The sequence below is a fragment of the Thermobia domestica genome, chromosome 5 (assembly GCF_964235325.1).
Source record: "Thermobia domestica chromosome 5, izTheDome1.hap1.1, whole genome shotgun sequence".
NCBI classification, from domain to species: Eukaryota; Metazoa; Arthropoda; class Insecta; order Zygentoma; family Lepismatidae; genus Thermobia; species Thermobia domestica.
Genome location: NC_137458.1, coordinates 118,148,088 through 118,156,742, shown reverse-complemented (window position 1 = coordinate 118,156,742; position 8,655 = coordinate 118,148,088). Strand labels below are relative to the sequence as shown.

General features: G+C 31.2%; 1 long non-coding RNA gene across 1 annotated transcript; it reads left to right on the top strand.

Annotated features, from left to right (window-relative positions):
• The first annotated feature begins 3,412 nt into the window (after positions 1–3,412).
• Positions 3,413–5,798, top strand: LOC145684684 (uncharacterized). Its single transcript, XR_014131363.1, has 3 exons — positions 3,413–3,639; positions 4,416–4,551; positions 5,771–5,798. It is a non-coding gene; the product is annotated as an uncharacterized LOC145684684 (long non-coding RNA).
• Positions 5,799–8,655: the final 2,857 nt, after the last annotated feature.

Genomic DNA, 8,655 nt, shown 5'->3' with positions numbered 1-8,655 from the left:
GTGTAGGAAACTTGAGTTCGACTCTTGACTGATTCCAATTTAATCTGTAGATTCATGTTTCGTATAGCCACGAGATATTCTGATTCTTGTAGAATAGAATGAATTTTAAATGTAATATTGACCTGATTATAGTGTTTAGCATTGTATTATATATTCCATAGCTAGTTATTTAATTAAGCATTGTATTATATATTCCATAGCTAGTTATTTAATTACTATTACTGTTAGTATATGTAGGACTTTATTTCTTGCTCTTTAAAATTACGGAAAGAATTCATTTTATAAGTATAGTATTTATATAGTTTAATAGTAGTGATTTTTGATTATTATTTCAGTGCTTATTTAAGCGATATTTTCGTAACGTAGATAGTATTAGTATTGGAATTAATTATTTCATTGTTTTTCGTGGATGTACGTGTCTATATTATGGGAAACCTGAGTTCGACTCTTGATGATAATTAGTGTAGATCGAATTCCACGTTAGGCTGTAGATTTACGTCTTATATAATCAAATCAAATCTAATCCTTCTAGACTAAGTTTTTCAAAGATTTGATAATGAATGGGGAATTTATTTACCTCTAATGTGATACTTAATTGCTAAAAATAGTGATTATTTAAATTCTTATACGTATTATCATTTGAATTACGTTTTTCTTGTTTGTCTTAAAATAGAATTTGAAATGAAGTTCCTCATACATAACTGTTCAGTTCATTTTCCTAAACTACAAATGGATGGAATTCCAGCTACTTTGTTTACAAAATCTAAGTATTACCAAGGGATTTATGGAGTCTTATGTTACTTTAAAGAGTGTGTAACATTATATTCAGAAAAAACGATATTGAAATTAGTAATGCGAAAAAGAAAATTTGTCAATTATAGATTTCTTTCTTTTTCGTTTGTACAGAAAGATTATATGGCTCAGATTTTTGTCTGATATATCGTCGGAGATATTCTGATTCTTTTAGAATAGAATGCAATTTAATATAATATTTCCTTGGATATAGTGTTTAGCATTGAGTTATACAGGTTTATTATTTAGTTTACTATTACGTTATTATATGTAGGAATTTATTTTCTTGTTCTTTGACACTACTTGCTGAAAACAATACATATTCGCGTCAAATCACTTAGAGCACGTATTTTCTGTGTAGGAAACTTGAGTTCGACTCTTGATTGATTCCAATTTAATCTGTAGATTCATGTTTCGTATAGCCTCGAGATATTCTGATTCTTGTAGAATAGAATGAATTTTAAATGTAATATTGACCTGATTATAGTGTTTAGCATTGTATTATATATTCCATAGCTAGTTATTTAATTAAGCATTGTATTATATATTCCATAGCTAGTTATTTAATTACTATTACTGTTAGTATATGTAGGACTTTATTTCTTGCTCTTTAAAATTACGGAAAGAATTCATTTTATAAGTATAGTATTTATATAGTTTAATAGTAGTGATTTTTGATTATTATTTCAGTGCTTATTTAAGTGATATTTTCGTAACGTAGATAGTATTAGTATTGGAATTAATTATTTCATTGTTTTTCGTGGATGTGCGTGTCTATATTATGGGAAACCTGAGTTCGACTCTTGATGATAGTTAATGTAGATTGAATTCCACGTTAGGCTGTAGATTTACGTCTTATATAATCAAACCTAGTCCTTCTAGACTAAGTTTTTCAAAGAAATTGATAATGAATGTTTGGATTCCAAGTTAATCTGTAGATTCATGTTTCGTATAGCATCGAGATATTCTGATTATTGTAGAATAGAATGAATTTTAAATGTAATATTTACCCGAATATAGTGATTAGCATTGTATTATATATTCGGTAGCTAGTTATTTAGTTACTATTACTGCTAGTATATGTAGGGCTTTATTTTTTGCTCTTTAACATTACGGGAAGAAATCATTTTATAAGTATAGTATTTATATAGTTTAATAGTAGTGATTTTGATTATTATTTCAGTGCTTTTCGACTATCGATGATAGATAATGTAGTACGAATTCCACGTTGATTTGTAGATTTATGTCTTATATAATCAAACCTAGGCCTTCTAGACTAAGTTTTTCAAAGAATTGATAATGAATGGGGAATTTAATCAACTCTAAAGCGGTATCTAATTGCTATAGATAGTGATTATTTAAATTCTTATACGTATTATCATTTGAATTACGTTTTTCTTGTTTGTTTTAAAATAGAATTTGAAATGAAGTTCTTCGTACATAACTATTCAGTTCATTTTTCTAAACTACAAACGGATGGAATTCCAGCTACTTTGTTTACACAATCTAAGTATTACCAAGGGAATTATGGTATCTTATGTTCCTTTAAAGAGTATGTACCATTATATTTAGAAAAAACGATATCGAAATTAGAAATTTGTACACGCAACCCCGTTATCAGCAACGGTTTTTGATTTACATTACCCTGCTAGCATTGACCTTAAGGAAATGTTAGAGTTAGGAGGATATAGATATTTTTTATCCGTAGTGTCATCACTTATCAAATCTTGTTGACCATTATGTGATGCAACTTTTTTTTCGCATTAAAGGTTCGTCTGAAAAAAAATTCAGATTTGTGCAATTTTTCAAAGTTTGGTAGTCAGATATAGCTACAGAAACGATTAGCCGGATATAAGTGTAGGCACATCTTTAATAGTGTAATTCAAATTGCGGACCTAATGTCAACATGTACAGAGCTATGTAAGAATGCATCATGTATTATATCACAGAATATTACATTGCTACTCCTTCTGTATATAGGATAGGTCAGTGTTTCTTTCTATACATATATGCTATCTTTTGTTGTTCAGCATTACGTCACTTGATGTGAGATCATCACATTAACACTTCTCACTTTTAATATTTATCTTTACACGTATGTAGTTCATTCATTAAAAAAGTAAACTTGCGATGTTTAACAATGATGATGATGAGCGTGTACAATAGATTTCAATCTTTTAATGGTGTCATTCATTTTTAATGTTAAACTTTCGTTTTGAAAGTAATTAATTTTCAGCAGCGGGTGAGGAGCGCTGCTGCACTCTACAAAACTCCTCAAGAAGCCAATATTATCACCCTGAGGAAATGCAAGGTGATTTCTGTACTTTTAAAAATAATTACTTTCAAAACCCTTTTGTGCTTTCCTCTTTTATCTTTTCATTTGCTTTTCATTATTTCACTGTACTTCAAAGGTAGCACTTAGTCATTTCCCTTACCTTTCCATGTATATGCAACTATATATATAGTATTTTACTCAACATTATGCGTATATATATATATATATATATATATATATATATATATATATATATATATATATATATATATATATATATATATGAAGAAGAAATGAAAACAGGATTATCTTGCGTTTAAACCTGTTAGAATATGAGCTGCTCAAAGGAATGTGACGCATCTATCTTTTAGCAATAGGTAAGTTTTAAATATCTGTTTTCAATAACAGATAAATAATTACTTTTTATTTAAAATAAAATACTTGTTTTCTTTCAAGGAACAATTCATGTTCACCACGTAAATTAACGATTCATTCTTGTTTCTTTACAGTACACTTTAAAAGAGGATACGTCTTCAAGAGACACTGAATCAAGATTTTCTACGATCAAACAGGTACGAAGACGAAACACTGATCAAAGATCATCTCTCTCTCTCTCTCTATCTCTCTTTTACAAATAAATAAGTTTTATAGCTTTCTTTCGGATAAAAAAAAGATCCATAACTGCTTTTCGTCTTTTAGAATATGTATGATAATATTAATAATTACTTATTTCTTTTAGGTAAAACATTTGCTTCTTTTTTTTACAAAATTCAAAACGAAGTATTGAAATTATATAAGTTACCACCGGGAATTGAATTCGTGTGTTACAAGAATAAGTCAAATGCATACAGATGCAATATTCAATGGAACGGTTATTTGCTTTAAAGAAGAGAAAACTATTGGTTAGTATAGGAATATTGATAAAAAATACCATTGGTAAAAAATATATAGTATTAACTGTACGAATTTCTTTTCTAAAAAATAAGAAAGAAGGAAGGAAAGAAAAGTTAACTTTGACTTTTCGTGCTAAGAAAATATAGTTTAACGTTTTGATCAACACCGAAGCTATGTGAGTCATAAATTATTGTAGTATTTCAAGAAGTAAACTGGAGTTATTGAATGAATAATTAGATTGCATATTGACTGAAATTGCGATCTTTACTGGTATCAAATGGTATTTGCTTAAGAGAAAAGACAATTAATGATAGGTATTGTTTTATTTAGGATTTTTATATCTTCTTAAAATATGAAGATTGTTAGTGTTGCAATTATAGTTACTTGTTTTTCTTCCAGGAAACAAGTTCATGTTCACCGCGTAAAGTAACTGATTATTCTTGTTTCTTTACAGTACACTTTAAAAAAGAGGATACGTCTTTAAGAGACGCTGAAAACTACCTGAAGCAACATTTTCTACGGTCAAATCTGATCGAAGACGAAACACTGATCAAAGAGCAGTGACGCAACTCTCTCTCTTTTACGAATAGGTAAGTTTTATCTTTCTTTCAGATAAAAAAAAAGACCCATATCTGCTTTTCGTCTTTTAAAATATGTATGATAATATTAATATTTAGGTGAAACATTTGCTTCTTTTTATTTTTAAGTTAAGATAAAGAAAAATCTATAGATACGGTGTTTTGTTCATTAGAATACATTATTCGTAAAACCTTTTTTTCTTGCAAGATACAATCATTAGAGATTCAAACTGCACGAATAGGTTACTGCGGTTCGTTAAAGATATTAATAACATTCAATACCAAAGATGTATGAGATGTAAACCTATATTTACAAGATTCAAACGGGGAATTGAAATGATATAAGCTACTATCAGGAATTGAACTCAGATGTTCCAAGTATAAGTCAAATGTATACAGTTGCAATATTCACCGGTACGGTTGTTTGCTTTTAAAAAAGAGAAAACTATTAGTTAGTATAGGAATATCGTTGGTAAAAAATGATAGTTTATAGTATTTGCTTTAAAAAAAGAGAAAACTATTAGTTAGTATAGGAATATCGTTGGTAAAAAATGATAGTTTATAGTATTAACTGTACGAATTTCTTTTTTAAAAATAAGAAAGAAGGAAGGATGGAAGTAAAAAAGTTAATTTTGATTTTTCGTGCTAAGTAAATATAGTTTAACGTTTTGTTCAACATCGGTGCTATGTGAGTCATAATTATTGTAGTATTTCAAGAACTAAACTAGAGTTTCGAATTAATAATTAAATTGCATGAAGATGTGATATTTACTGTTATCGTGTGGTATTTGCTTAAGAGAAAAGAAAACTAATGAATAGGTGTTGTTTTTATACTATACTATGCTCAAATTAAGAAACGAATTGACATTTAGAGAAAAACTGTTATTCTTTTGTCACAATCATGAGTAGGCCACTAAGGCATCCTCTACAACTTTACCCTCTCTAATGGAAAATAATTTTAAGAGGACAATTCAGTGATATACTCCTTATGAGGCAACAGAGTAACAGTTTTTGTCTAAATGTCAATTCGTTTCTTATTTTGAACAGAGTATAAGAAAATGTACATACAATGAAAGATTGTCAAGAATACTTGTTATTTCTCGTTCTTGTTCTTTCTCATTACGGGAAGAAATAATTTTATAAGTATAGTATGTTGCTATAAGATAAGTGTACTTTTTGAAGATTAATTTATATTTTCTGATAATAAAAATTTGTATTTCTTTATTTCCAGAAAAGATGATGCCAATCCCCCGTAGTGATGCAATGACCATTGTAGGGTATTGTGAAGATAAAATCAGAAGAAGAGGAAACAAAAAGATGTACTATATTTCTAGTGTCTGTCCAAACAATAAATTGATAAAAAGAAGATGGCACACATACGATGATTATGTCAATGTGATGCTATTAGAACTTTATCAAAAGGAAAAAAAGAAAGAGAAAGTGTAGATAAAACGATTTTGGGGGTAAAATGAGACTTAGAGGGTAAGTGTATGCGAAACCAAAGTGAAATGATAAAAGAAAAGAAATGGTTAAAGGTGAAGTGATATTTGGACTACCATAAAAAGCCAAAATGAAGAAAAATGAAAGAAAATTGTAAATATTTGTGTATATATACATATATTAAAATAAAAAGAAAAGGAATTTAAATTCCCTGTAGATAAAATTTGTTGTGAAATTCATGCTTTCATCCCATTTAATTCTATACGCTGATACCTCTTACCGAGAAAGGTCATATTTGTGGAACGTATCTTTATTTGTTCAGGGTCTTTACATAATGTACAAACCTATTACATTTTAGGTTTGAGGAGTGTGGTGTCTCATTCTTACGTTCGAAACGTAAGAAAATATTTCAGTTTAACGTACCACGATTATGCTCATCATACAGATAGACAGAGAGAAAGATATTCACTTAGATAGTACTTATTGTCTTTTCGAGTGCAGAATAATATGCGTTCAATACTACACAGAGGTTTGTAGTGTTTGAGCCCCGTCGCCCAAAGCTTGGACCTCTCCCAACAAAAAATTTCTTAATGCACGCCTGTGTACATAGCTAGTATACGAATTCTATGACGGGAATCTGAGCATTTTAGAAGAAATTGATGATAATAATAGGGAATATTTTAACTACTTTCGTCCTTTTAAAGTAATATCACATACAGCTTAGACTATAATATGGAGAAAACTGTATAAAGTTCAACTTCCTAGATCCACTTAAAGAAATGAAGAAATGTTCTCTTATTTGAGAATAGTCAATTGTTTTAACTTGAAGATTTGTGCCCCATGATGAAATCGTGGGGTTCTGTGGATCAGTGGTAAAGCGTTCACCTTCTGTGATTGGGGTCTCTGGTTCAATCCTAACTTTCGTCGTGTGAACTTTGTGATGCATATAGCCTCGCTGCTGAACGGAACGTTAAACTCAAAAATCAATCAACATCATGTGTACATGAGTAACGGCATCCGAGATGTATAAGCAACACTAGTTTTGTCAAGTTTTAGATCTCAAACACTGTTTTAATATTACCTAAAACACACACACAAACATACATATCTTCGCTTCGTGTTGTCTGAAACCATGACCTAAGATAATGTTGACGCGACAGCTGGAGAACAACATTGAAATACAAAACATGTTCTGTTATCTTATTTTTCTGCTCTTTGCAAGTAGACATTGCAGATACAGAAACTCTCTCTCAGTTCGTTGGCTTGTGTATGTGTATTTAACGTTAGATTTCACTCTTATTAATATTAGAAAATTATGAAATTAACTTCAGTGCCTCAGTGGTAGAGTGTTCACCTCTGGTGCATGAGGTCCCGTGTTCAAATCACATGTCTTTTTTCTATATACTTGTCATTAATTTTAGCGACCACAAATTCCCTGCTTCCTTTACAACTTAACGAAAAGATGCTATTGACTGACCCCCGGAAAACCGTCCTTATCATTTCATTTTTACGTTCCAGATGGCACAGTGGCTCAGTGGTAGAGCGTTCACCTCAAGTGCTTGGGTCCCTGATTCGATCCCAGTTCGTGCCCTATAAACTTTGTGGTGGACAAACATCGTATGCGTCGATTTCCCTTCGGAGTTCACCAGTTTCCTTCCACTTTCTTCATTACATCATTTCATTCATTTTTTTCATTATCACCTCTCCTTCATTAGCCTAGTAGACGTAACCGCAGGACGTAAAACTCACTTTTCACTTGTCCCATCGCCGTCTATTAGTATAGTACACTCAGCCTAACCGGCATAATCGTGGGACGTTAAACTCAAAGATTTCATTTCATTTTTTCGTTCCAGAGGGCAGGGTGGCTCAGTGGTAGAGCGTTTACCTTAAGTGCTTGGGGGTCCCTCGTTCGTTTTCCATTAGCATAGTACACTTAGCCTAACCGGCATAATCGTGGGACGTTAAACTCAAAGATTTCATTTCATTTTTTTCGTTCCATGGGGGAACGGTGACTCAATGATAGAACGTTCACCTTAAGTGCTTGGGGTCCCTCGTTCGATCTCAGTTCGTACCCTATGAACTTTGTGGTGGACAAACATCGTATGCGTCGATTTCCCTTCGGAGTTCACCAGTTTCCTTCCATTTTCTTCATTACATCATTTCATTCATTTTTTCATTATCACCTCTCCTTCATTAGTCTAGTAGACGTAACCGTAGGACGTAAAACTCACTTTTCACTTGTCCCACCCACACAGATTATACTATTTTCATTTGCTAAAACACACATATCTTCGCTTCGTCTGGACTCCACGTACTACAGATACATAGACAAACGGAGAAACAAGTAGACATATTATCAAAATTTTAAGACACACAAGCTATGATTATTATTACATCATTCACATCATAAAGTTCCGTCTTTCAAAATCATTAGTTTAACAGTCATAATCGTAGAACGTAAAACTCACTTTGGGTGTTAGACAACATTGTATCTAAGACTTTTCTCTTTGACTCTCTTGTCAAACTATGATTTGACCTCTCTCTCTCTCTCATCGCAGGTTGAGGACCCTAGTGGATCAATGGTACAGTGCTCATCTTTGATGTATGGTGTATCCAGGTTGTAATCCAGCCCCAGACAAGTGAACTTTATGGTAGACAAAATTACTAGTTTAACAG